The sequence below is a fragment of the Aptenodytes patagonicus genome, chromosome 4 (assembly GCF_965638725.1).
Source record: "Aptenodytes patagonicus chromosome 4, bAptPat1.pri.cur, whole genome shotgun sequence".
Lineage (NCBI taxonomy): Eukaryota > Metazoa > Chordata > Aves > Sphenisciformes > Spheniscidae > Aptenodytes > Aptenodytes patagonicus.
In genome coordinates this window covers 74,999,452-75,026,729 of record NC_134952.1, presented here as the reverse complement: position 1 = coordinate 75,026,729, position 27,278 = coordinate 74,999,452, and the positions used below count along the sequence as shown (strand labels likewise).

At 37.7% G+C, this 27,278-nt stretch overlaps 1 long non-coding RNA gene across 1 annotated transcript; it reads right to left on the bottom strand.

Moving 5' to 3' along the window:
- Positions 1 to 21,213: 21,213 nt before the first annotated feature.
- On the bottom strand, positions 21,214 to 22,545 carry LOC143159810 (uncharacterized). Its single transcript, XR_012995228.1, has 3 exons — positions 22,506 to 22,545; positions 21,735 to 21,841; positions 21,214 to 21,257 (listed from the first exon to the last, which is right to left on the bottom strand). It is a non-coding gene; the product is annotated as an uncharacterized LOC143159810 (long non-coding RNA).
- Positions 22,546 to 27,278: the final 4,733 nt, after the last annotated feature.

The following is a 27,278-nucleotide window of genomic DNA, read 5'->3' as shown; positions in this document are numbered from 1 at the left end:
TGCCTAACAAGCTGCGGTGACCAAGCAGTACCATTCTGTTTTCCTATGGAAGCATTGTTATCAAAAAAAGGGCTCAGGATCTACTAAGATCCATTGGAGTTTGTACCCCTTGTGCAAGATGAAGGTCTAAGGCCCGGTAGCATACAGGCTGGTCTAAGCAATGTCCCTAGTGGCATTTCAGCTTTATTCCTACTGCTCAGTTCGTCTTAGGTTCTGAGCTACGAGGTTTCGTATCCCATCCAAACTGCCATTACAATGGCTGATACTAATCCTGCATATTTTTTATTCACATTGATGTTCAGTCCCACTTGCTGTAGTATCATCCCTTTTTATGGACAAACTAAAAGGAATGGGAGAGACCAATTTACTTCTTCTTCCTCTTATTCTATTGCAGAGCCTTCATCTGGATTTGGAAAACAGCGAGGAGAAACTAGAAAATAGAGAGGACAGAATATGGATATCCTGAAAATTGTACCTGTTACATCAGTTCAAACTATAAGTAATGCAGTTTCCTTTAATTTGCAGAAAAGTAGTTAACAGTAAACACCCTTTTTTACTGCTATTTCTTTTAAATGTGGATATGACTGAGAACATTTGCAGGTTGCCCATTTCAAAGAAAATCCAGTGTAGTTAATAAACTTTTGACTTGTGTGATGACTAAGACTAAAAACTTTCTTCTGTTAAAGTCTTCAGGAATCTTTAGCTCATAAGAGCAACTAGGCACAGACGCTCCAATTTAAATAGTAAAAATAAAAAAAACAAAACAAGAAAGCATTTATAAATACCACCATAGTTGCAGGCTATTTAATACCTTTATTCTTTAACGCTTAACAACATTTAGGTGCCAAGTCTCTCCTTAGAAATACACAGTTATTTAAATTGGATGAAATGCATTATTTTTGCCATATGTAATATTATGTAAAAATAAGCTTAGAATAGAATATTTATATGCTAAGATTTTTTTTTTAATAAAATTTTTAAAATGCATTTAATGACAGGATGGAATGGCATTTTTACTTAAGTATTATTTACTAATTTGAAGTGGTTTTCCCAGACTATAAAAAATAATTAAAGTATAAAACCAAATTAGTAAATATTAGCCAAGCTCTTACACAATCTGACAAATTGATTTTGTGCATTACATTGTGACTGGATCAATTAGTATAAAATAAACAATGAAACAGTCTATTAATGGCTCTGGAAAGAAGCTGATTTTTTAAATTTTTTTTTTTTTTTGAGCCTGTTCCTAATCCTCAAGGAACTTGGACATCAACTGCAGTGGACAGATGATATCTTTAGTGCTTTGAAAATAGCTCTGTAAAAAATTTTTCAAAAGAATGATCCAGTTTTTAAAATGGTAATATGGAATAGCTGTGACTAGACAAGCAAGAAAACATCTTCAGCGTTTAAATCAGCTACACCCTTTTGTTTGAAGTGACAAGGCCTATCATTAAACGGAAAAATTTTGCTTCTCCAGCATAACAGACACACCAGCAATGTGTTCTCACATTTTTTTTCTTACTGTTATTACCTTTTCACATATAATTGGTTTCACACATTTTTGAGGAGTCTAAGCTGAAAGCCATTTGTTTTCTCCCTAACATGCCCAACCCTGCACCACCACAAAAACTTTTTAAAAAAATTCCAATACTTCAGTGTTCCTCTTATGAATGTATTCCACATCCCCAACTACTGCCACGCTACTCTACCTCTGTAGCAAGTTTTCCCTTCAATATCATGCTTCCTAATACAAACCTTCCTTTACACTGTTTCAGAGTACAAGACTGGCCTCCAGCATTGTCATATATTGTTTCTCTCCTTTAATTTAATCACCGTTTCTTAATCTTTTTGAAGGAAACAAAAAGGAAAATGACTGTTAATTGCTGAAAGAAAATACAATTTGCGATATGCACAAATAAATTACACAGAGTGCACATCAGTCTTCAGCCTAGTTCCTTTTGGAAAACAAGAAATGTCAGAGTAAGAGTGGTGGAGAGAGAGGAGGGATAAGAGGAAAAGCAGAGGAGGAATCAAAGAGGAAAACAGTCTTTATTTTTTATTTCTAATAATCCATAAAGTGTAGTACAAGAATTCAACTAAAAAAAGGAAGGGGGGAAATTAGAAAGTAGTTTCAGAAATTAGATAAAAATGGAAAGAAAACATAGGAAACTAAAAATCCTCCAAACAGAACAAGTACGCAATCAGAGCTGCACATGAGAAGAGATGATCCCCTGGAAGACCATGGCAGTGGTAGGGAGGATGGTATAGCCTGAGGCAGCATGTTCGCCTGAGTAAGGAATCAAAACGCTCCAACAAGGTGTTGGTCGCGGCCTCAAACCCAAGTGGGAATGCTCCGACAGTATCTAATACTAAACTTCCCCTTTATTCATAGCATATATGGGTGTATAATTAGGGTTAAACCCATAAATAGGGTAATATCTGATACAGGCAGTAACACATGCATGCAGTATCAGATATCACATATGTTTAGAATATACATAATGTATATGTCAAAAAATTTCTAATGTTCATGATATAGCATATACTCATTACTTACATATATTGACATATATACAGTCCCCAGGTGATCGACTGACATCAGTTTTTTAATGCTTGCTTCGTGCCTTATTTGGAGTCTAATTAAACAGAAAAATCTTCAATGTAATTTAGTAAACTTCAAATGGGGATAGTACTACCATTTGGTACTTAACAGCAGATGGACATGCCGAGTGCTCCACCTGAAGGGGGAGGACACAAACACCACTAAAGACCCTGGCCAATATAGCTGGGAGAGACATGGAGCAGGCAAGCGAGTCTGGGACCAACGAAGGCAGCTACGTTCCTGCAGTTCCTCATCCCCGCAACCAACACGAGTCTCCTCCACTCAAAATGCAATAGCCAAATGAATTTTGGTATTCCCTAAATGCCTAGATTTATGTCTCCACATGTATATAGGAACTCACTACTCTGGGCTGTGGGCGCAGGACGATGCTGTTGCGCTGCGAGTCCCAGACTAAGACAGACAAATAGATAGCTGCCAGCCACGAAACCGGGGAGAAAAGGCGACTCTGACATGAAGAATGCAGGACCTGCATTCATTCTCACTCACTATCGATAGAAACAAGAGTGAGGCAGCTGGATAGCCCCCAAGGGAGCAGAAAGAAGCAAGAAATGTGACAAAACCACAAGACATGAGAAAGAAAAGCCAAGGCTGTCAAGGATACGACAGAGCCTGCAATTGGACAGAGAAAGCGCCACAGCAATTACGAGCCTAAAAAAAAAATCTGAATGATAGCAATGGGAGAGCACAGAAGAAAACAGAGGGAAGGTCCTGGCCAAAGAACATCAAGAGAAAACACAAGTACCCAGATCCCACTGCAGAAACGTGTAAAATTTATGTCAATCTTGCTTAAGTATATTTTATTTATTAACTTGCTTATTTGATAAGTTACCTATCAGTATTTAAGAGGCATTTGGACAATGTCCTTAACAACATGCTTTAACTTTTGGTCAGCCCTGAAGTGGTCAGGCAATTGGACTAGATGATCATTGTAGGTCCAACTGAAATATTCTATTCTATCTTAAAATCTTAGACTTTGATAACAAAGTCACTACAGGCAACTAATTACACTGTGTATCACTTCATTTCCATTTTAGTGTCTGATAAGCTAAAATAGCTTTTTTGCCCTTGTGAGGATGATTCCCTTGACATCCTCCTTTATGGAAAAGGGTAAATTAATCTAAAGTCAGTGGGGGGTGTGGGGAGTCGGGGACAAACAGTGGTGGTGCTCCCCTGGTGTGCAGCTCTCCCAGCCACCGCCCTTATGGTTAGCAAATTCTCCTGCAGGAGCAAGTGGAAAATCACCTCTGTCATGTCACCTAGCTGCCACATGGCACAGCAGCTTGAAGAGACAAGGGTTGTTATCTGAACAGCCTCACTAGAGGACAAAATCAGGATACGAGCAAGGGAGAAGATGTAGCACTGAATTTCCTGCCTGCAAAAGGTGTAAGTCTCAGGATTTTCGCTTGCAGGTGGATATCCCAACATATACAAGTGCTTAGTGAATAACTATCCCAGAAGTCCAAATTCATAGCAGGGGTTATTATCTCAGCAACAGCATCCTATTCACGTGGTAACATGGTTTATGAGAACCTCAAAGAAACCTCATGGTTTCTGAGAACACCCATTTGTATAGAGATACTCTAAAATTACATGGCAAACAGAGCAAAGAAGGGGTTGTCAAATGCTTCCAAAATGCAGATGAGACAAAAAAAATCCCCAAGCAGCAGCAGGTGCTTTTACATATCAGCATTAAAAAAAAAAAATCTGAATTAATACAGTCAGTATAGCCGATGAGAGAAAAATATAGCATTGATGTGAAGCATTATGACTTGAAATTTGTGAAGCTAGCACTCCTTCCCCACCCACACATTCCTCTAAGTCAAAAAAATATTCTCTAAATCGTATACTGATGACACCAGGAACCAAAGCCACCTAGTCATCCTTATGTTTCCCTGTCACGAGATGAAAGAGTTCCTATATGGCATATAAAGCCATAAATTCAAGATATCTATCAAAAACTTTAATAAAGTAGAAAATTAAAAATAAGTTAAATGCTATTTTGTAATCAAGAAATTAGCGATTCTGCTTTTCTATTCATTTCTCAACGTGCAGTTTCATTTGCTCTCTTTTCTCTCTAGCATGTTTTGTTTCATTCCTCTTGCTAGCTGCTTAATTTCACTGAAAATAAGGATTTTTTCCCTTCTTAAAAAAAAAAAAAGGCAAGCAACCATTTACCACTCATTACATCTCCTTAAACCTCATCATTCTTTTCCCTGTGTCAACCGTTTTGTCACCAAAATTACTTCCTCTTATGCTTTTCCTTTACAAGTAATAGTCCAAATCTGATGATCGTTTGGAAAACGTTACCTCTCATAATGGCATGTATGAGTTCATTATGTTATCTCGCCCAGTTATATTATCCCATCACAGGAAACAGTGACTTTTGAACTCCAAAACTTTTTCAGCCCTACAGGAGCTGATGAGCAGGGGATTTTGGTTTGTCTGTCTTTGCACTGAATCAGAATAGATTTAGCATCAGCTTGACCTGGAGATTGAATTGAATCATTAGGTAAAATTGAATGCTTGTAGAAAATATGTAAAATAGCGTAGTGATATATAATGTAGCGGACTCCTTCAAATGCTCTTTTGTACAACTCTGCAGATGTTAAAGAGATTATTTGTTTTGCCTCAGACTTTCATTCTGTTTGTTCTTTATGAAAGCTTCCAGATAAATTCATACAAATTCTAGGGAGACTTTTTTTTTTTTAAACAAAATTCTTCGTAGCATTACCAATGATAGTTCAGCATGCTTAAGAAAAAGAAAAGGCTCATTTTCTTCCTTTCTGAAATCCATTGATTTCCAAGAATTATTCTTTACCTCAATATCTATAAAAGTATACCTTCACCATAAATACATATGTACTTTTAAAGATTTCTGAAATAGAGGTTTAAAATATTATTAAGAAAAAGCAAAAAGTATGCTGTATTCTGTATAAGATAATTTACCTGTCTGACCTTTGATTAAGTATTTCATTAGTCTCTCACTCCTAGCATGAAGCGTTCTTTGGATATAGCACATATGATTTATTTCAGGACAAGAAATCCAAGTTAAAACAATTTTCACATCTCCTAATGACTTGGCATATTGGAGAATCTTCAACAGATCACCTGATGGTAGACATAGTTCTCTGATTATTCAGTGGTGGGATTTTAGTTGTTATTCACGGGATAGTTTTTATTAATTTATTTATTTTTAATTTGTGCTGGCAGTTGTGATAGGGTGATGTACTTTTCACAACTTTCTAATCAATATGAGTTTTGGAGAAGGTGGGGCAGGGATGCTTTATGTAACTTCTTTTCCCACCTAAATCACTAACTCCAATTTTGGATGTCTTCAATGACTTCTTGAAGTTGAGCGAGAGGAAACCACAACACGTTTGCTGCTGTGTTCAGTCCTTCCTCAGTTTTGCTTTCAGGGAACATCTGGAATTCTTCAAGCAGTATTTCTTCTGTCTATACTCAGAACAACAGCCATGCGAAATATCTCTGCATATTTTAGAATAAGGGCAAGACTGTATTAAATCTATTAAACACTATTGCCATAGTTATGGGTTTAATTTTTAAGAGTTTCCTTTCCACACAGCTTTTACTTTCAATCTTGCCTCTTTATTACACTTCATTACACCTTCTGTCTTCTTTACATTGGTTTCTGATGCCTTCTTCATAAAGTCTTTATGGCACCTTCTTCGACAAAAGTCTTTTGAAAGCTTTCCTGTCTGACAAATTCCTTTTTCTTTTCCCAGATTCCCTTTCTGGGTGCTGCTTTGATGAACAGTCAGCCTACCTTCAGCAAACAAGTTGTGTTTAGGTTCTTCCAAGCAAGTACCGTCTTACCGGTTGCGGTACTTGTCACATACTGTGGGAAAGCTAACCTTCTCCAGACTTAGCTGAGCATTGTAGTCTGAAACAAGTAATGTAGAGTGAAGAAAGACTATAATATTAACTTCCAAACTCTAAAGAAGAACATACTGCTTTTTAGAAGGATATTCATTTACCCAGCTGTCAGCAGTTGTCCTAAACATATAGGAAGATAGACAAGGAAGATGGTTTACTTTGACAGCTTCATTACATTAGTCTACTGAAAGTTATTAAATCCTTCCTTAAAGAGGGGCTTCTGTCAGGCTGTGCTCCTTGGTAACAGTTCACACAGTCTTCTCAAACAAGGAGGGCTAGAAAATACCTCTTAACATCACCAACCTGAACTGCCAGTTCTTGGGGAAACTTGTACAGAGTTGGTTTCTGTTCAAATTTTATCAATGAAACTGAAACATAAGGGACTGGACTACCTGTTCCTGGTTATGAGGACACATCATTTTAACTAAAGCCTCTTGCTTTTAGTTACATTATTTTCACCTGTGATTGTCTTCACTTCTTCAAAGCCAATTGGGTTTTCTGGGAGGCATGAAGAGATTTTTTCCCCTCTGAAGTAGCTTATAGGTAATTAAAATAAGGGACAGTTCATTTGGCTTGAGAGATCATTAGCTGTCCACATCCCGATATCAGTCAGAATAAACTGTGCAATTAATGCATTTTTTTGAGCTAGAGAAGTTAACCAGATGATAGACTATTAAAGTCCTTCTAGCGGAGTTTGAGTCTTGCATCCTGTTTCCCATCTCCTCATCTCAGTGAGGAACAACTTGGCTCTTTGCATTAGCATATCTGAGACTCCCCCTTCCACCAGGATCTCTTCCCCCCCCCCCATCTCCTGATATGAAAAGTTAGGCAAATACACCAGTACAAACAAAAATACCAGAAAAAAAAAAAAAACAAACCAACCTAAAATAATGTTTGTAACAAAGGCAAGTAAATTTGGTATAACAAAGCAAGACTATTGTACTTGCCAGATGCTAAATAACTGGAGATATGTACAAAATATTCATCTTCCAAGCTTTGTTTTCATGTACCCTATAGGAAATTGCTTAACTGAGGCTGGTATTTTTACAAAGCTTTCTGCCATTTTTAATGTAATGGCAGCCACTTTTTCACATCTATTTGCATGTTCTAAATCAAACCAAGAGCTGAAGGTGTATTCGAGAGATCTTTTTCCAGCTGTTTGAAATTACTACTCTGAGCTAAAAATCAATGTTTTATCAACAACCTGTTTTTTAAAAGTAATTTTAAAATAGAATTTCAGCTGTTAACTTCAGGCTGCCCTTATATTCTTTCTTTGCGCCCTCTTCTTTCCTTAAATCTGCCACCCATTCTATCTCAAAAACTGGAAATTAACTGAGATATTATTGCTTAAATGCACTGATAATTATATTGTTTAGGTTTAGCAGTGATTACCTATTGCCTTCTCACAGTCAAATAGGACTGGAGTTTGTTTCTTGTCAATGCTTGCTGTCTCTCTGAAAACCTGTATTTCCAGCTGTGAAACAACAAAAAAACCAATCTTCACCCCTTATCTACCTCCTGAATTTCCCAGAACTTTCAGATGTGAAAATTAAATATCTTAAGTGTGTCTGCAGGCTCTCAAGACCTTTTTTTTTTTTTTTAAGTAAATAATTGTGAAGAGCTGTAATGTCAAATGTAAGTATGGAGGGGAGAGAAAGGAAATAGATAAAGTGTGGAAAGAGATCAGCTGAGAAGGACTCCAATACTCAGTATCTTCTATCTTTGCAGGTAAAATTCAAATCTTCAATACCTACATTAACACAAAACACCTCCGCCTAACTTGAAAAATATATTGATCTCATTTTTCCCCACATCCTTACCCTGTTTCTCATATTGGTTCAGAGTTGGTGGTCAAAGACATCCGCTGCGATTGCTGGAGGAATTTCACTGCATCACCTGTAAGGACTCCAACTACTCCATATTCTCCCATGTACTGTCCTCACACCCATCTCTCCCAACAAACACAGGTCCTCTTACATCCGCGAGTGGAAAAGTCAACTGCTTTTTCTGCATGTCCTGCACAAGCAGATCTCCGTTAAGTTGAAGAAGTTGCATATGTGCTGTGTACCCCTCCAGAGCTAGCTGCAGAACTGAAACACGTATCAGTTGAGTATAAAGATGCTTTTCATCCCCTTTAAGATTGCAGTTTCTAAATGCATTTTTTTTTAAAAAAGGTCCATGTGAGTATTTAGCTGTGAAAGCCGCTTCATTTTAATATGTGAAAATCGGAGTGAGATACTGTATCTCAAGCCAGACAATGATGTATCTGTACCTATCTTTATAAAAACAAGTCTTCTAGTACCCAGCTTGGAAGTGTAACAAGATTTGTGATGCTTTAGCTTTAAAACTGCCCAATGATTTTTTACGGTATTTCCTAAGTGTACAACAGCTAACTGGCAAACTGACTACTTGATTGAGGAAAGTGCTTTCATGAGATGATCCTCAAATAATTAAAATCCTTAGCTAAGGGCCTTGTCCTGTCCCTGCATTTAAAGAAAGAAAGATGCCCACATATTTTTTAGCTGCATTTTAGGTACTTTTTTTAAGCAAGTAAAACTGCCTACAAAATAAGCAAGCTCCCTGTAAATTTTCATCATCCCTCATTTTAGCTGTTGCTTAAAGTGTCTTTGAAGAATTAACAGAAACCACTGTCAGTGAGAGAAACCAGTGGATTGCATAAATAAACTTCAATTTTACTTCTAGGGGTTGAAAATGAGAATAAAACCTTTTTCTTTCACACAAATGATTTTTCACTCTGCTAAGATACGACCTCTGGCTGAGTCACCACTGTGAGTCCTGCGATATCCAAAAGGAGTTAATCAGCTTTCAGTCGTGCTAGAAGCATCACATTGCAGCCCTGACACTATCAGCAAGTGACAGTATAGTCTGATGATGTAATCCATCTAACTTTGTCTTACATTATTACATCAGAGCACCCTGCCTACACAGGCACAGGGGTAGACCAACTGCATTTCCAACTCTGTCATCAGCTGTTGGTACGTGAACATCCTCCAACCCCTGTAGCTCCAACGCAACATTAATTTTGCACCATTAATTATGGCTGATAAATATACTGGGAGAAAAATATTTGAATGCAATAGTTATTAGCACATGTTAACTTTTATCTGAAATCAGTACATATTTTCATATTTATAAAGATCAAAATATTGTATTTGGTCATATTTTTAATGGTGTTTTGGAGAAAAATATGTCATTTTTCTTTACCATTTTACTTATTTTGCATCTTATTTCACACATAAAATTAAATTTAAAATGAAGTCTCAAGAAACACTGACTTAAAAATACCAAGCATGAAAAAAAATCTTTTATGGAGAAGAAGAAATTCAGAATTGTGTCTTGAGCAGGACTTGGGGTGGAAGGGGCTGTTATTTTGATAACTACAGAACCATCCCTAAGGCTCTAAAGAAAATAATAAGGATTACAATTCTCACTTTTTCTTCACACCACTTCAAAAACCTGCAAATAAAAATGAGGATACGATATTTGCTGTTAGGAACCTGGAATTCAAATAGACCAGAAGAGGCACCAGTACTATGTCATTTACATTATTATTTGTACAGGAACTACAGTCTTGTTTTTTAAATGGGAGAAGCCTCCAGGCAGATATTACAAAGAATTCTGAAACCAGAAGTACAATTAAGCCCAGGGCCAACAGCCTGAAGCATGACTCAGTCAAGGGACATCAGATCATAGATCAATATCTCTGATAAAGAGAACAAAAGCAGAATTAAGCAGGCTGCATACAGGCAAAGTAGTAATGAGTAGCAATATTTTCCTAGCCTGAGTTTGAAGATGAAAATAAATTGAGAAGTATGATACAACAGTCATATGTTGATATTATTGCTATATTCTTCTAGGAAAAAATCCTTTAAAAATCAAGCTAGGACTGTGCTGTTTAATGCCTCTCTATTAACCGTGAACCTCAGCGATTTAATGTCATCTTCAGACCCTGTAACTACAGACCCATACACATAACTTTACCCACATGAATAGTCTCAAAGATTTCAACAGGATAATACATATACCGAATGCACAGCCAATATTTATCTGAAAGGAATAAGTATACTGTAACATGAATAAATAATGCTTAATGAAAGGTTGGTTTTGAGGCAACCTTTTTTTAAAGAGTTATCGGGTCATTTGTAAGACAAGCGTGTTCAAACGCAAGCAGGCGCGATCTGCTGGGGTCATTTCTTTTTGCCTCCATCACCTCGGCTGCCACCTCTGAGGGAAGGGAAGCTGCTGAGCCTCCCCTCCCCGGGACAGAGCTATCGAGCGTACAGGATCATCTGCCGTACAGACGGCGTGCTTCACCCAGTGCAAGTCCTCTCCTGGGCTAAGAGACCGCAGGAGCAGTAGGCATTGCGAAGCCAAGAGAGTTTTTGAAGAAGGAGTTAAGTTTCTTTTTTACTCTATAAAAACATGACAGTATTCCACATTAAATACGTGTTGCAGTTACAAATCTCCTTTGTTTTTGAACTTGCCTTTAGCTGCTACTACAGTATTATTTCCTTTTTAGATAATTTGCTGGCATCCTGCTAGCATGGGTGAAGTCATAACTAAATTCCCTTCTCAGGACTCACTCTAAACCCGATGGGAAAGTAAACACCTTTGCACAATGTGGGTTTTTTTTTTTCCCCCCTGTGTGTTCCTCTAGTTGCTTTTGCAACACAAGCAGCTTTGCTCAGCAGCAAATCCTATTCAAGCAGTTATTGTGACTGCCTGCACTAACATGAGACACTCATTTAAGATTACAAAATAACGATGAAATTGCAGCATTACAGCATTGTAGATCTCATCGGTTAGGACAGAGAGGAACTCTCAGAAAGTAACAGATTGCTATTTCAATTTTCTCCGTTTCCATTATCGGACTTCTCCGAACACAAGGAAACTAAAAAATTCGGTATTTTAAACTTAATTAAATACTTCAGAGGTAGCTGTGTATATTGCCTATATTGTAGTTTAGAAGTTAGTTTCACCCCAGCTAACAAAAGAATAGCGGGTGATTAAAATGCTATTTATTGTACCAGTAACTTGTTTCATAAACAGGTATGTTGCCACTTTAAATTACCTTGCGAAAGCTAGGCCACATCAGCTTGTGCATCAGGCATTTTTGTACTATATCAGGTATTTGGATTGGAAGCACTTAAAACTACGAAGTGTCAATTTGTTGAAAGACCCAGTAAGAAAGCCAGTACTTTAAAATTATATGTTGTTAGCAAGTATTCAGCAAAACAAAGTCATGAACTTAGATTGATTGCTATAACCAGACTGGGGAGGCACCAAAACCATGGGATTTAAATGTTTGATTGCTCTTACTGCTCAGCTGAGAGGCTCAGGTTCAGGCAAAACTGAAGATGACTGAAATTATCTAAAACTTCACTTCAACCCCATCATGAAAGCAAACCTGCTGGTCTTGCTGCAGGACACTTTGCTCCCCGCAAATACTCTCGGCAGAATATTTCCCTTTTCACCCTAATTCCACACCCTTGAGGGGTTTGTGCCTTTCTGTGCTGTACTGTGGTCATGTGCTCTGCTATGAAAATGTGTAAGCTGGTTTCCTGCAGTACAGTGTAGTAAATGATTAAAAAAAAGAAGAGTAGCTCTTCTCAGCTTGGATGTGCTGGCACTATTTACATTTCAGGCATCCTAACAGTGCTGTGAGTTACTGAGTAGTCAGCGCTCTCACTTGCCCCAGACACCTTTTCTGAAGCAGTTCATATAGTCATACTGAGCAATTTATGCCCATATTCACAAGTGGTTCATCCATCTGGGCTCTCACGCGAAGTATTATAAAACACTACCATATGTATAAGGCCTTATGTACAGATATTATATATACATCCATACCTAGATATGTTTTAATTTAACATGCTTTCTGAATAGGACAAATCTGAGCAAGTGAAATCCTTCTCCTGTTGAAGTTAATAGTAAATAAACTCAAAAGTAAGCTAAGACTGGGACATAATGAGAAAGATTTCTGGACTTTTTTCACAATTAAACCTAGGCGAGGAGATTTTTGGGGTGACATTTCTGCTGAAGCTAGTGGAAATAAATGGTTATTGATGACGGAAAGCTATAATCCACTACCTTTGCCTCTGCATTGGCCCTCAGAGCAAGGAAGGTACTCCACAGACAGGAATCTGCTAGAAAAATTGCATATCTTGCATGCAGACAGAAAAAAAAAAATCCAAAAAAATATGATTATCCTTTCTCGTTTATCAGGAATACTCTAGCCATGAATAGAGCTCCAACTGAGTTATCTGTTCAGGTAAGTTATCTTGAAAGGATTTTTATATTCTACAATTGGCTGAGAGCTGGGTTGCATCTGTCTTGTGGGTAAGGCAGCCAGCAGGAGCCCATCGCCTCTGCACTCCCGGTAGGTTGTGGGTCTCTGCTGCCCCAAGACCCTCCGCTCTGGGCCTGCAAAATATGCAAATATTATTAACCAACTATTGACTCAATTTGTTAAACATTTCAGGAAGGTGGTGGCAGAGTATGAATTTCCATAGCCCTCACAGCAGCTCTTGTGGACAGTGCTTGCCCATTTAGAATTTTATCTTATTTCCATCCAGAAAGGAGAGAGTTTTTTTGATGTAACGAGATACGTGCAGGGATTAGCTGGTAAGGAAACCACCCTAAGCACTTATTTTTATTGTAAGGCACAAACACTTAAAATTCTTGGTCTGGTGTTCCTATTCTAGTCAGTTTAGTTTTCAAGTAATTTGAGAAAACGCATCTTTATAGCTTAAAAATATGCCTTTAAAAATATCCTCTATAGCCAAATTTTAAAACAGCTCAACTTCTTTGGAAAAAACTTAATGATTTACGGTAACAGTATCCTGTAGTTACACGGAGCATTTCACCCTAAATGTAAATGTTTTACATTTGAAAAACAAAGTTAAGCAAAACATTATTCTGCTTTCAGATTTCAAATGAGTTTTGGCAGACAACATATGTTCCCCAAAAGCGTACTTTGGGGACTTGGACCTTGAGAGAAGGGAAGCACTAAAAGGATGAGCAACCAAGTGATATATTCCATCTCTGTTTTCTGTAACTTGTAGCATTTACAACAACAACAACAAATGATTATTCACAAAGCAACAGCTGCCCTTCTCTTCAAACTACACTTAAAACCTCATCTCTGTCATGATGTTTACAAAAATTTGACAATGGTTAGGCAGATGATATTCTGCAATTGCCACTTATTCCAAAGATGAGAATCATTTCATCCCTAACTAATGTTTCTTCTATCTCCTTTTTGTATTTGCCTTTGTGATTAGCAACTATATTTTGCTACACGTTCCAAACATGTAGGTAATAATGATAGAGACTCTAGATATTAGAAATATTAAAGAAACAGGAAATAAAATCATGTTTATTTTTTACACTAAAGCACAAGTTCTCAGTTACAGAGAACTGAGCAACTGACAGCAAATGGCTGCTGTGTTTACACTAGGTAATAATTTAATAAGTTTTGAAATCACATCTAATTGTTTCTCTTAGGTAACTATATCATATTAAATAATCTGATGTGTGAAATCCGATTTAAGTGTCAAGTTGAAAGACATCCACTGAACAGGTGTCTCCAGTTATCACAGGAATGTTAACATTAAACTGCAGATAGGAACATCATTTAAAAAAAACAAACAAACACCAAAGTATTTCCAGCATAACCCCAGCAATCATTTTTGTGATAGATCACAAGAGAATTTCAGGCAAATAAAGAAGTCTTCAGGTGTATTGCTGAGATTCAACAATATCAAAGCAGCTAGTTTTCACCAGCTGCCTTAAAACCCCTTAGCTATCGCTGTTTCCACCACAAGTCATAAAAAACACACTTGATTTCAAGACTAGTATGTTTACAGCTCCAGGGGTAGAGGCAGCAAGATTGATCTATCACCTTGTCTCCACCTAGTACAGATCTATCTGATAGGTGTTCTCAAAATATCTTATCACGCTGGATTTCTTAACACGCAAACCGTGAGGAAATGTGGAGGTGAAAAAGCTGTCCTAAAACGCCAGTGTTTCAATAACCCTTTCGAATACTGGAGAATCAGGTTCGAAATTTTGCTGAAATTTGAAATGCCTCTCTCTGGGACAGGGATTTCTAACTCTCAAGACAACAGCCCAATCCTCAGGCTGTGGGCATGCTCTGACAAAACTGGATTTCTCCAATTCTGAATGTTTGGGGACAGGGAAGGAGGGAGAAGAAATGGAAATACATCCTCCATCCATCTAAAAACAACCCAATGATCAGATTTTTTATTCATATCAGTGAAGTGTTAGAGAGCTGTATAGAATATTCTAAAGATAAAAATCTCCTCTGAATATGTATATAAAAGCTTGAATGATTTTTTGAGTACTTCAACAATTTCAGTGGTAACCCATGAAGCTCTGGGCTGAAATTGTTCAAACAGTAGCTAATATTCAAATAACCCATTGAAACTGTATTTGCAACAGACTGGCATCATGAAAAGATTTTTGGATAAAGGGGAACAGATGAAGAGAAATAGCAAAGAGAACTCAGAAGAGCTGTCAAAGTCCCCCAGGACAGTTTTAGACAGAATTAGGACACCATTCGCAGGGAAAGTTGTTGTTACGGACACTGAAGGCTCAGCCCCAGCTCCACGCGAAGGAAGCAGTCAGAAAGGAACCCGGCCGTTCAGCTCCAATCGGAATTAAATTTACATTTCATTTTCCCATAACCTGTTGGTTCCAAATTTTAAAGTAGAGGTCCAGCCTCGGATCGGACTTTAATCTTGGATACACATCCAGGTGAAAGAGAAAAAACCTTCGGGAGAGCTCTCCCTAGCAAATCTGAACAAAATTGGGATATGGAGGCACATACAGAACACTGATCTATGCTTCAGAGACATGAGAGTTAAAAAACGACACTCTAAGTTAAATACTGACAGATAGCATTGGGTAGGTGCCAGGACAGGTAGAAAGACACCATCTGGGAAGCGTAAGTGATACTTTGGCAAAGTACATCCCCTCTGCAAAGAGACGATGGCACGTGGCAGCTTCACAGCCTCAGCGTGGTGTTTCAGAGCTTATCTCAGCATCCCTGCTGCTGAATCCCAACTATAAATCGCAGCACTGACTTGTACCTGATTTTCCCATGTCTTTGGTGAGTGCTGTAGGCACTTTTCTCTTCCTTTTCTCTCCTCCAGAGTCTTCATGGCCCAAAGCTTGGCATAATTAATCTTTGATTAGAGATTACTTCTAAAGCTATTTTTAATCAAGGCAGATGGTTCCCAGAATACCACAGACTGTTGTGTTGGGATATTCTTAGTGGAAGCAAAAAACTTAAATTCTGCACCAAATAAGACTGATATATAAATAATAAATTCCAGTGGGACATTAGACCATGGATGCAGATGATTCTTTTTGCAGAGAAAAAGGGGATAATCTAGCACGAAGTCCGAGGGACACTTTGTTGTCAGGAACCTCCAGCACAGCTGGGTGCAGTATGCTGAGAAGCTAGACCCTGACTTCTCACTCCAGGCATTTCCTAATGGTTAGCTTCAGACAGCTTCCCACCCCAGCCTGCTAGCACTGCTGTGTCACACTCTTAGGGACCTTCCAGTGCACAATGTGAGGTTTACTCAGCAACACGGGTATCTGAACTTCAATAGATGATGCGGTGTCCAAGAGTTAGGGGACACAGTGACTTGTAGCTTGAGCTCTTCGCCAGTACTCAGTCACTGGTTTATTCTGTAGTGATAAAACAAATATTTTGAACCATCTGCAGAGTATGTATTATTGGCTAAACAGTCAATTTATCAAATTACTATATTTCAAGATTGTGGAGTCAATATACTCTGGCTTTCTGACAGAGAGTGGGAGTAGGAGGAGGAGAGTAAATATTCCCCTTAGTAACTACTAAGAGACATCATTATAAATACACACAGAAACACAGAACAGTAGAAACTAGCAACCAATTAAAGCGCTTCTATCTCTCTGTTTCTTATCTCTATCTCAATTCTTATCTTATAAAACCTTTGAATTGAAAAGGAAAGACCATTCTAAAGGCAGTAAGTGGAGTTCGAGGTAGATAACTGATTATAAAGTCTCCAAAGGCACCTGAGGCTCTCAGAAGTAAGGATATAATTTAGAAGTTGATAATCTACCTCTGAGTCCTTCAGCCACAAAACTCTCCACATTGCTCTAGGTGATCTAGAGATACTGGCAGCAAGACAGTCACCTCAATTCAGACCTCCACAAAATTGCCTTCTTCCTTCCAGAGAAGGGAGTCTTGCAACAGCAGCATACGGCGCAGCATGGAGCTGTACACAGACACTTGGCCTTTCAGTACTAGCCAACACATTAGGCTGGTCAGCCTAGAGTACTCAAATGAATTTGATAAAATGAAGTGATGGCGCAAACCCTACTTTCACCAAAAGAACGAACTTCAGTAATTTAGGCCAGTGCTTACTATGTGAATTTTTAACAGAGGCTCGCTGGCTAAAGGCCAGGCAGATACCTACAGCAACCACAGGCACAAAACTTATTTGTACCAAAATGCTTCACTTCTTTAAATCTGGCTCTAAAATTACAGTATAATTAAACAAGGCATAGTGATGTGTCAAACTGCAACAATAATTTCCCTAAAACCAGACCTGGCAACACACTCTACATTACTGGCTTGTATAAACACCTCTTCTTCAGATGGTTTAATGCACCATTCAACAAGTCATTGCAGGCCTCTATGAATTTGTGTGTATTTCAGGCAGTGGCTCTTAGGAAGCCACACAGGTCTACATGTAAATAACACAGCTGCCAACTTTCTGGGAGAGATTATCACAGGTCAGACCAAGATACTCGTTGTTTTAAAGGAAGGAAAGGAAATGTAAAGCTAGGAACTACACTTTAATAAAGCAACACTGTAGACTTAGCACATTTTCTTTAACTGAGTAGTTAAAGTTCACAGACCAGCTTCAGAGTTAAAGAAACTGACTGGAAATAGTCATGTCTCAGTTTATTCTTTTTTCAACATGCAGCCTCAGGATGGGGTAAAAAATGCTTTATTCAAACATTTTAATTAAAACAAGACAAAGGGGAAGAGAGTTTTATGTATAAATAAAAATGTTAAAGACAGCAACACACCTGTCTGATCCAAGTTCCAATTAGATTGGGCTAAGTTCGAATTTGAGAGATAGATTTGGATTAAAGTGCAAAGGTTTAAAAAACTCTTTCAAACTCATGCAAATTTAGTCACCTCAAAGAACAAGTTTTTCCTGTCCTCTGAAGACTTCTGGCCTTCTGGATGAAAATCTGAACTTGGCCACTCTGAAAAGAAGTGTGTTATGGAATTGAGACAAAAATCTTAATGCTAAGTTCAGGCATTTAAATGCTAAAAAGCTGAAATGCTACTCAAAGCCGGTCATGAAATTCTAGCAACCTTTGACTATCTGCTAGTTCACAGCAATAAAAAAAAATTACAGATACGAGTATCCCAGAATAAACAAACAGTTTAAGTATGAAGAAAACAAATGAGCCGGAATGCTCTTGAAAAATAAGGATGGGTGTTTCAGAGAATTTGTGTATGCAAAGAACTGGCATTTATAAACTTCAAATGCATTTTTATGAAACTGAAGTTTTCATGGAGATACCCAAAATCTCTACTGTCCTGTTGCCTGTCTCTCCCTGTAATAGCACCTATATCTTCTGAGCACACCACCTAGACCTTGTCTTAGTTTAGCTTTAATGAGCATTAAAATAAATCGATTCTTCTGCATAGAGCCAAAATACAGTGTTTCAGACTGAAACTGGAACTCGCTGAAACTGCTGAATTCAGCTCCATTCATCCGCCTTTAATTAAGATTGCTGCAAGCATAGGTATTCCTAAACTGTCCAAAACATGACCTGCTGAGGAAATCAATTAGAGTCTCTGATGCTGGTTACTTGGAAATTATTTTGTTCATTAGGAAGATAGGAGAGAAGATAAATGTGGCAGAGAGATGGCTCAGATAAAGAAAAGCAGTACCCAGGCAAACTCCAGTGGGACAGTGCTACAGGGGATCCCTTGGGAGAGGTGGGGGTGGTGAGAGCCGGAGCTGTGACCAAGCGCCATCTTTTCCTCCTGTGTTCAGGGAGACACCGCTTTGTACATTTCTGAGAATGAACGGGAGAGCACCAAAGGTTAACCCGGTGTCACAACACAATATACAGTACCTTGACTGCTGTCCATCTCTGCAGGTCGGGGGGCTAACGAGGAAGAGGCTATCAAAAGCCTAGGCACTTTCAGTTATTCATATCCCCATCTCTCAAGTATATAAACGTACTGAAAAAAATGCATATACATTTTTAGTCTTCACACTGCATGCACATACGTATATAAAAATACACACACAGACACACACACACGATGTCTCTTTGGAAGTCATGAAAACGGGTAAGTCATTCTTAGCACTGCTCCAGAGCTTTCTGGAATTACATCGATCCTACACACGCGCACTCAGAGAGGATGCCATCACGATGGAGACCGGTCAACCCGCAGCACACCACCAGCCAAGCAGGAAGCAAAACTGGGTCCTCGCTCCAGAGTGCCCGTAACTAAAATACAGGATGCAAAGAACTAAAGGAAAACTAAAGCCTCACAGATTCTGAAAAAAAAGAAAAAACCCAAACAAACCAGTGTCCTGTTCCAAAGCTTCTACTTTTAATCTATAAAATGGAAACTTTTGATGGACATCAGGTTGCACGTCCCTGGAATGAAAGATGGATCTATAGCTTTTATGAAAGTAAAGTATTTCAAAGAGGGCATGAAGGAGAAAAGACATTTTAAATATAATACCTCTCTCAGGAGGAATTTCTCTCAGTGTCAGTTCGTGACACTGCAGACTTTGATGCTGCTTTGACAAATATTTTCTCTAAGGTGAACTATAAGTTGCTTTAGTTTTACCATATTTTTTTCACTTTTAGTTTATGTAGGAATTGCACTGAAATTACAACCTCTACTCCCTCCAATCATTCAGAGATAGGAGAATAAAGACCATTTATTTTTATTAAACTGCTACTGCTTCTTAAGGTTATCCAGGCCTTTAGCTCTATGACAAAATACCTTGTTCAATGTAATTTTAATTTTGACCTGCAAGAAAAAGCAGAAGTAAATAAGATATACTGCTCTTTCAAGTGTAGGATGTATTTCTTAATTTCCTTTAAAAAAAAAAAAAAAACAGTTATTTGTCATTCTGACAAACTAATGAAAGATGCCCTGATTTTTTCTCTTTATTCTTCCAATTTTGGAGTGGCCTGCAATTTTTAATATATTGTTTTAAAATTTTGTCTCAAGTTCTTGGTTTAAAATCTTTTGCGAAAGGCAAGCTATCTCTTCATTCCACGTTGCTTTGCAGTCTCAAAATAGTCATCTAACATGAAAACACAGTCAGAGCTGTAACAAGCAGAGCTGCCAAGATAACAGCAAGAAAATCCATCCTCTACTTTTACCTTGGTGCTAAGATATATAGTACACCATTTTTAAATATTTTGTTTTAAACTGGATATTTAAAATCTAGATTGAGAAAAAGATAAAACAGGTGATAGTAGCTGTGCTGCCTGAAAAGCATCATGGCCCACAGCCACAGTTCAGATTTTTCTCCTTTAATGCATTAGGTTAGGACGAGAAATTATTTCCCTGTTCGGCCAGCTCAGTCACTCAATTTTCACTTCATGCACAATTCTTATGGTCTGCCATCTCTATCTCCTCCCGTTCAACTGCTGTCATTCCTTGAAGCATAATGTAATGGCAACTTACACAGTGGTATCAAAGAATGATTTTCTTTGTTCTTGCTCTGTTTAACAAGGAAAACTTCTTGTCTTTTTCTGTGCATATGTTGGGCCTTTTCTGTAAAAGGATCACAACTCTTCAAGGCTCCATTTGAGCTGTGAAATTTTCTCCACAAGTCCCCTAAAAATCTATATGTGTAATTGTACCTTCCACAATTTCAATGCTTTCTAAGACCTGAAAGAATGTGCTTTCCGTTTTAATGGAAAACTTAAATCTTTTTTTCCTAATTATGTAAGACTATGGTTTCTGGTCCCTTTATTTCAAGAATTTATAGTCATGAAGTTTTACTTACAGGAAAAAGTTGTCAGCGGTCAAGGCTGAAATTTATTCATTTACACCTCAAACAGCAATTGATATGTAGAAAGGAAAGATCCCCCAGTTCTGGACTCAAAATGCTTTTAGCATGCTTAGAGGATGGGTGTAGAGCAGAAACAAGATGTTTCTACTATAGTCCCAGTAAAACAAATGAAAAAAACCTTTGAGACGTTTCTACAAACTAGTCTATTAGATATATTCTCATTTATCATAACCTGGTATAAGTGGAGATCAGGATCTTTTTCTTTAAGTTCACAAAGAAAGCTGTGCTTGCATTCTTTTACCTAAAAAGGTCAAAAAGTAAAAGCAAACTACACTGTTTCTTTCCAGCACCATAAAAGAAAGTATTTGATTCAGAATGGCAGCATTTCCACAAGAAGGCTTTTGTAGACTAATTTCTTTGCCAAACCTCTGTTCAGCACAGGACTGCAGGGAAGCATTTTCAGCTCCAGCCTCGTTTTCTCAGACTTGCAATTTGTGGGCCAAGAATTTGGTAACCGCCAATTAAAGAAACTAAGAATATAGTGATGCTAACAAAAACGTCTAAAGCAAATCCTACCTCTGTCCTCCCCAATGCAGCATCAGTCTTCACAGAAGGATGCCAAAGAGCTGTTGAAATAAAGGCCAGCAAACCAGTGACAGTTTCTTCAAGTGTTATTCTTTCTGTAGTGTTTGTCAAAGACTATTACACAGCTTTGCATCCCATACGTAGACAGAAAACTTGACTGCACAGATATCACCGTATCAAACAGGGTAGTATTAATGAGGCAGTAACCGTTGATAATCTGTGTTGTGATGTTTAAATATAAAAAACAATTAGCCAGCCATATAATTAAGGATGTTGAGGACAAAACTGATATCCCAGACCAATTGCGGAGCAGTAATATGGCTTAAAATAAATTATCAAATTCTAGTTTTAGACTTTTTTCTGTTATAGAAGATGGATGAAGCTTGACACAATTACAAATAATAGATCATCTTAAACATTATTAAATGCTTAAGAGTAAACAACTAAAACTAGTTGGATGAAATGGCACATTTTGATGCAATTATGATCAAACTGTCTTCTTGGTACGTAAAGCTTACCAGTTGCTTCATTTGAGGAAAGAAATAGAGAGATATAGGGATCAATGGTGGAGCCGGTTGGTAAATCTCAGACTTCTTCGTCAGGACAATATCTATTCAAAGAACTCCTAAAATGAGAAAATAAAACGGAATTCAATGCTATTATCAGTGTAACTGGCACAGGGAGGAGAAAGGAAGCTTAAAAGTTAACAAGAACATTTGAACATTTTCAAAATAAAACCCAAAATCCTGTATTTCAAACAAGAAAGGACTTCTTAGCTAATATGAGGACAGTCAAAATTAAAGACTGTAAGGAAGAAAAACATTTTTGTTTCCTACACACAAATACGTTTGACTGCGAGTCTCAGATCAGGGTGGATTTTTTCTTACTCCTCCTTCCCTAAATCAGGAAAAATACCATGCTAGGAAAGTAACAATTATCCTTCATGGGTCTGTTGAATTGAACAGTATTGTATTCATATAATAAACAGCATTGACAAAATGAGAGCCAAGTCTTTTATTCGCTCAGCAGTTCAGCTGGGAGATGGATTTCCTAGCAGAACTTGTTTAGACTGCCTATCTCCACATGATTAAACAGGAGGCTGCCAGTGGTAAACTTAAATATTCAAGTATATTTAAAGGAAGGGGAGACTAGAAGGAGAGGCAGCATCCACCAGAAGATGGCGGTTCACAGTATTAAATGATACTGTAATTCTAATACCCGGACATACCCAGGGATCCTGATTAGTTGCCATACATGCTGTTAAGCGTAGACCGTAACTCCAATCTTACCCCTTGGTTGTGAGCTCTTCTTATCCAGTTCCCTGCCCTCCTCACATACCCCAGTTCAGTAAATAGCACTGTATGACATGTTATAGATGTCCCTTTCTTTTGCCTAAGTAAAAACAAGGAACAAGGGATCAGTGATTCATATTTTAGGAGGAGATACCAAGAGGCATGGCAAGAGTTGATCTTTCATATTCCTGTAAAGTACTGATTTTTTTAGTGAGCATCTAAACGGACATTTTTATTTACTGTTATGTTAATGACATTATCCCAAATATTTCTGATACATTTCTTATACTCTGTTCCCATTCTATCCCAAAGAGTTGGTTTTGAACAGGAAATCATGGAGAATAAACTTTAGACTTTACTCTTGTCACTGCTTTTGGACTCTGCTCAGTTTGAGCCAGCAAGAAACTTCCACACACATTAGTCCTGTGCGCTATACACTTTAATACAAAAGTAAAAGTTGAGTTTTAACCCTGCTATGTTTAGGCTTCTACATGAGCCACATTAAAACAGAAAAATCTTTTTAGATATATGTGAACAATGTTCTCATTTTCCAATCTAACTCTTACTCATCCCTTCTTGAATTTTGAATGCCTTTCGATTGACTCCTGACCTCAAGTTACTGTCTGTGTTCCTCTTGAATCACAAGTTTTAAGTATTGTATTCCCTAAACCTTGCCTTTTCTGTTCTGAGCAATATTTTATCATTGGGTTGCTTTAAAGTCAAATTCGTAACATTTATGAAACAGGAAAGACATTGAAAATATATTGAAACAGAAGAATATTTTTGAACTAAATACAACTATTTTAAAAATTTCAACTAATGGTAGCGTGATTTCTTTATATGTTGCTTAAAAGCAATTTTATTTGGGACAGATAAGCATTCAGATTATGAAAACCTAGAATGAATTATTTACTCACAGTCCTAAAGTAGTCTCTCATAGAGAGTTATGAACTTTTATGCACAACATCTTATATCTGTGGTGAAACTAGGTCCAAATCACTATCTTAAGCCAATACCCTACCCAGGGAGAATGGATGGTAGGCTTAGTTACATCAAAAACATGCCAGACTTTTCTCGCAGTGGTATGCTTCTTTTACAGGCAGGATTTGAAAGGCGGAACCCTAAATCCGCTTTAAAATAATTATAACAATATTAATGCAATCATAAGGTAGCTGGTAATCAAAACATACCCCTGAATGCTGACAAAGCATTTTTTCATTCTAATGGACAGCTAGAGGATTTTTCTTTAAAATACTCAAAACTTTAGACAAAAGCAAAAGAAGTTTTCACCTCAAGAAGATTAGTTAAGGGCACATCAAGCCTTTATATGCTGTGAAAGATAAAAATAATTGCTACCAGAGAACAACTGCTGTTAGTCATTGGTATAAAAAAATGCTGGCCTGACATCTTTGAAAACTGAAACTATCAGCTTATCCATAACAAACTCACAACAGGGGCAGGAGCAATGTAAAAATTCAGATCTCTTCACAATCATTATGACTAATTCTGATGAAGAAGGATTATCTTGTGCTTACATTTGTAGAAGTCCGTGATGTGCAGATTTTCACCAAAAAAAACCCTAAAATATAAATATTGCACTTACAGCTGTTCATGTTAAATATGTCTAACTATCAATTTATTTAGGAATGGGAACATGATATAGATACACCCACTTCCGTGCATATAAGCAATGATACATAATGACTAACGGCAGCTTCATTTGTTCTTTGAAGAACTCATTGAACCTTTATATATCAGTTTCTTCATTTGCAATTGCATGTTTTTGCAGTTATTGGCATACGGAAAAGTCTATTACTCTTTCAAGTGCATGAGTTCTTGAAGAATTTGAGCGCACACAATATAGCCATTTGGGAAAGGAGGGGTAGAAGAGAAGGAAAAAGAGGGTTATGATGGTGCTCCTCTCTGAGGATTTCTGCAGTTTAAATTTTTTATCATGCATTTTTTCTACGTCAATTTAACTTTTTAGCAATTTTATTTTAATTTAAGTCAAATTAAATTTAATAAGATTTCACTAATGTTACCATTTAAATTTTAAATTACATTTATTTTTGATAAGGAGGGCAAGACGGTGAAGAGGGGCACTTAGAAACATCAATACACAGCTTCCTCTCTCTCCCTAGACTCAAGATCATAACCAGCTACATTTTCATGAAAGGAGGGATATGTTCAGAGTTACCCAGGAAGACTCTGGAAAGAAACAGTTGTTCATGTGTCTTCTGTCAATGTACAGGTGAAATCACTGCCAAGTCCTCCTCTTTCCCGTCACGGCCTCTGGGCAGCTGCCTGGGGAAGAACAAAAGGATATGCCCATGTCACTGTTTGAAGCCTTTGGTAGTAATTCCACATCACCGCGCTGGTATCTACTGGTGACAACAGCGGAAACCAATAGCTGCTGGCTCTGTTGCAGCCAAAAACCCAATATTGTCAAGATCTGAGATGAGTATGTTAAGTAGATGCATTAGCTTAGCTTCTGGAGTTGCTTTTGCTCAGCCTACATAAAAACTGGCCTGGGAGCAGAAGATCACCTCTGAAAAGTCTCTTGTCATATGAACTGTAAGTACATTGAGGTATTAAAAAAATCCCCTTTTAAAGGTCGCAGTGACCCTTTCATTGCATACAAATGGAAACTTTTCCCTCCTCTTCCACCAGCCATCTTACCCCATCCCTTTTGCTAATGAAGTTTCCTCTTTTTCATCTCTTCTCAGTTCAGTGGCAGCCGACATCATAGGAGACAGATGTAGAAACCTGCAGAAGAACACACTAACCTTTCATGCTGATAGAGGAGACCTTTTAAAGGTTTGGCTGCAGCCTGTAGACTCTACTAATAGAGATTTGTGCTATCATCTTTACAGACAATGAATTTCAAGTATCCAGATACCTATACTGAACAAATCTTGTTTTGTTGTCGAAAGGGACACCAGGGGACCTCCTCTAACTCCCGTATACAGATCCTCCGTCTGAAGAATTTACGAGGTTCTGCAGAAACCATATTCAATTACAGGGACCAAAACTTTTTTTTTTAATTATTGCAGTAGTGTCAAAGGCAGACTGGAAGTTCTTTAGAACACAAGACTCCCCTTCTGACACATCAAGTAGCTTCAAGAAAATCCTGTCTCGGACCTCATTTAGTGCATTTTACATTACTTTCACCACCTTGTGTCATGCACTCAGGTCACTGAAGTACTTCCAATTTCTCCCCTGTTGTACTTCATTCTGTAGCATCTCCTCAGCTGTGCAGGCTTTTGTGGCACATAACTCAAACACATCTCTTCAGCTGCTCAGTAGGCCTTTATGTTGAAATCAGCAAGGAAGTGCAGGGTTTATTATTTTTATGTTACTGCTATACAAACACATTTCTGCATCATGGGCTATTGAATTGAATTGCAACGTTGATCCAAGCAGCATCACTCCATCGAAGTTAATATCATAGCTTATGAAACTAGAAAATTATTCAGAGTTTGATAGGCCTCAGAATGCAACTGGTGAGAAAATCGTGTGGCATCACAACTTGCAAGGCAGCCGGTGTGTTTAAGTTACACTTTTGCATAGAAAAAGGAGCAAATGCCAATTGTGAAGTTCAAAGGATTGGCGCTGGAGACAGGAACAGTTGAAGAGTTCATCATCATTGCTTTTCAAATATTATGTATGCACAGGAGGAGAGAGAGGATTTATTTCTAAAAAAAATTGGGATAGTATAACACACACACATGCAGTTGGAGGAGGGAATTTTTAGAGATTAGATCAAAGACACTGACCTACACCTTGTTTATGACAGCATAAAAAAATCCATTCATGCTCCCATCAGTTACATATCACTAATTTAAGTTTCCTATAATAATCAGGGCTATATTCATCTGATATTGAGCATTTCAGTGTCAATACTAGAACTCTACGTTTCCAGTGTTTTATATAACTGAAAGACACAAGCATCTCCTATCAAATATCTTTCAAGGGAAAAAGAAGTTTATAACATAACAGCCTGGATAGGTTCTATAGTCATGTCTTTTCTTGTTGTCTCTTAATTTTGTACAGGAATTTAATAGTTTCTCACCATCCCTCCCTAATAACAAAAGTCTCTCTGCTATAATTACAGATTTATTGTGTCCTTAAACAATGAAACAACCTAGGTAGAATTTGACATTGCATAATGATTTTCAGCCTTATTTCAAACAAAACCCAAGGAGGCAATAAATCCAATGTTTATGAAATCTAGGATGTGTCAGAGAAATTCGTGCCATTGAATGAGACTATTCAGTATCGCTTTATCTTGGTATTGCTTAGGAATATCACGTGAAGCATAAAGCTGAGCTCCATCCATCTGCTGCATATTCCCTCTGATTGGAGTGGGAAAGAAATGGAAGTAGCAGCATCTACAAGAATGTGCCTATGCCACTTTTATCTCTGAATCATTGCTTCCTTCCTTCAGTTCAACTACCCAAGTTATAGCAGAATAATTTTGTACAGTTTGTGCAATACCAAAAAGCTTTTTTCTTTCTCATTTGCATGTCTTTTGGCCACTTTTTTCAGCTCATGAAGTCAGAACATTATTATAGTTTTGAGCTTCTCAGCAGTAAGGAGAAAAAAAACATAATATGATCTTCTCTGTTGGGAGAGCAAGGAGGTAGAGGGAACAGATGCAGCAGCAAGATGTAAGATAGTTGCTTTAGGGCAATACCTTTCTGGCTTTGCTAGGAAAAGACCTCATACAAATAAAGTGATTAGCTCACACTCTAGATCATTCATAAAAAC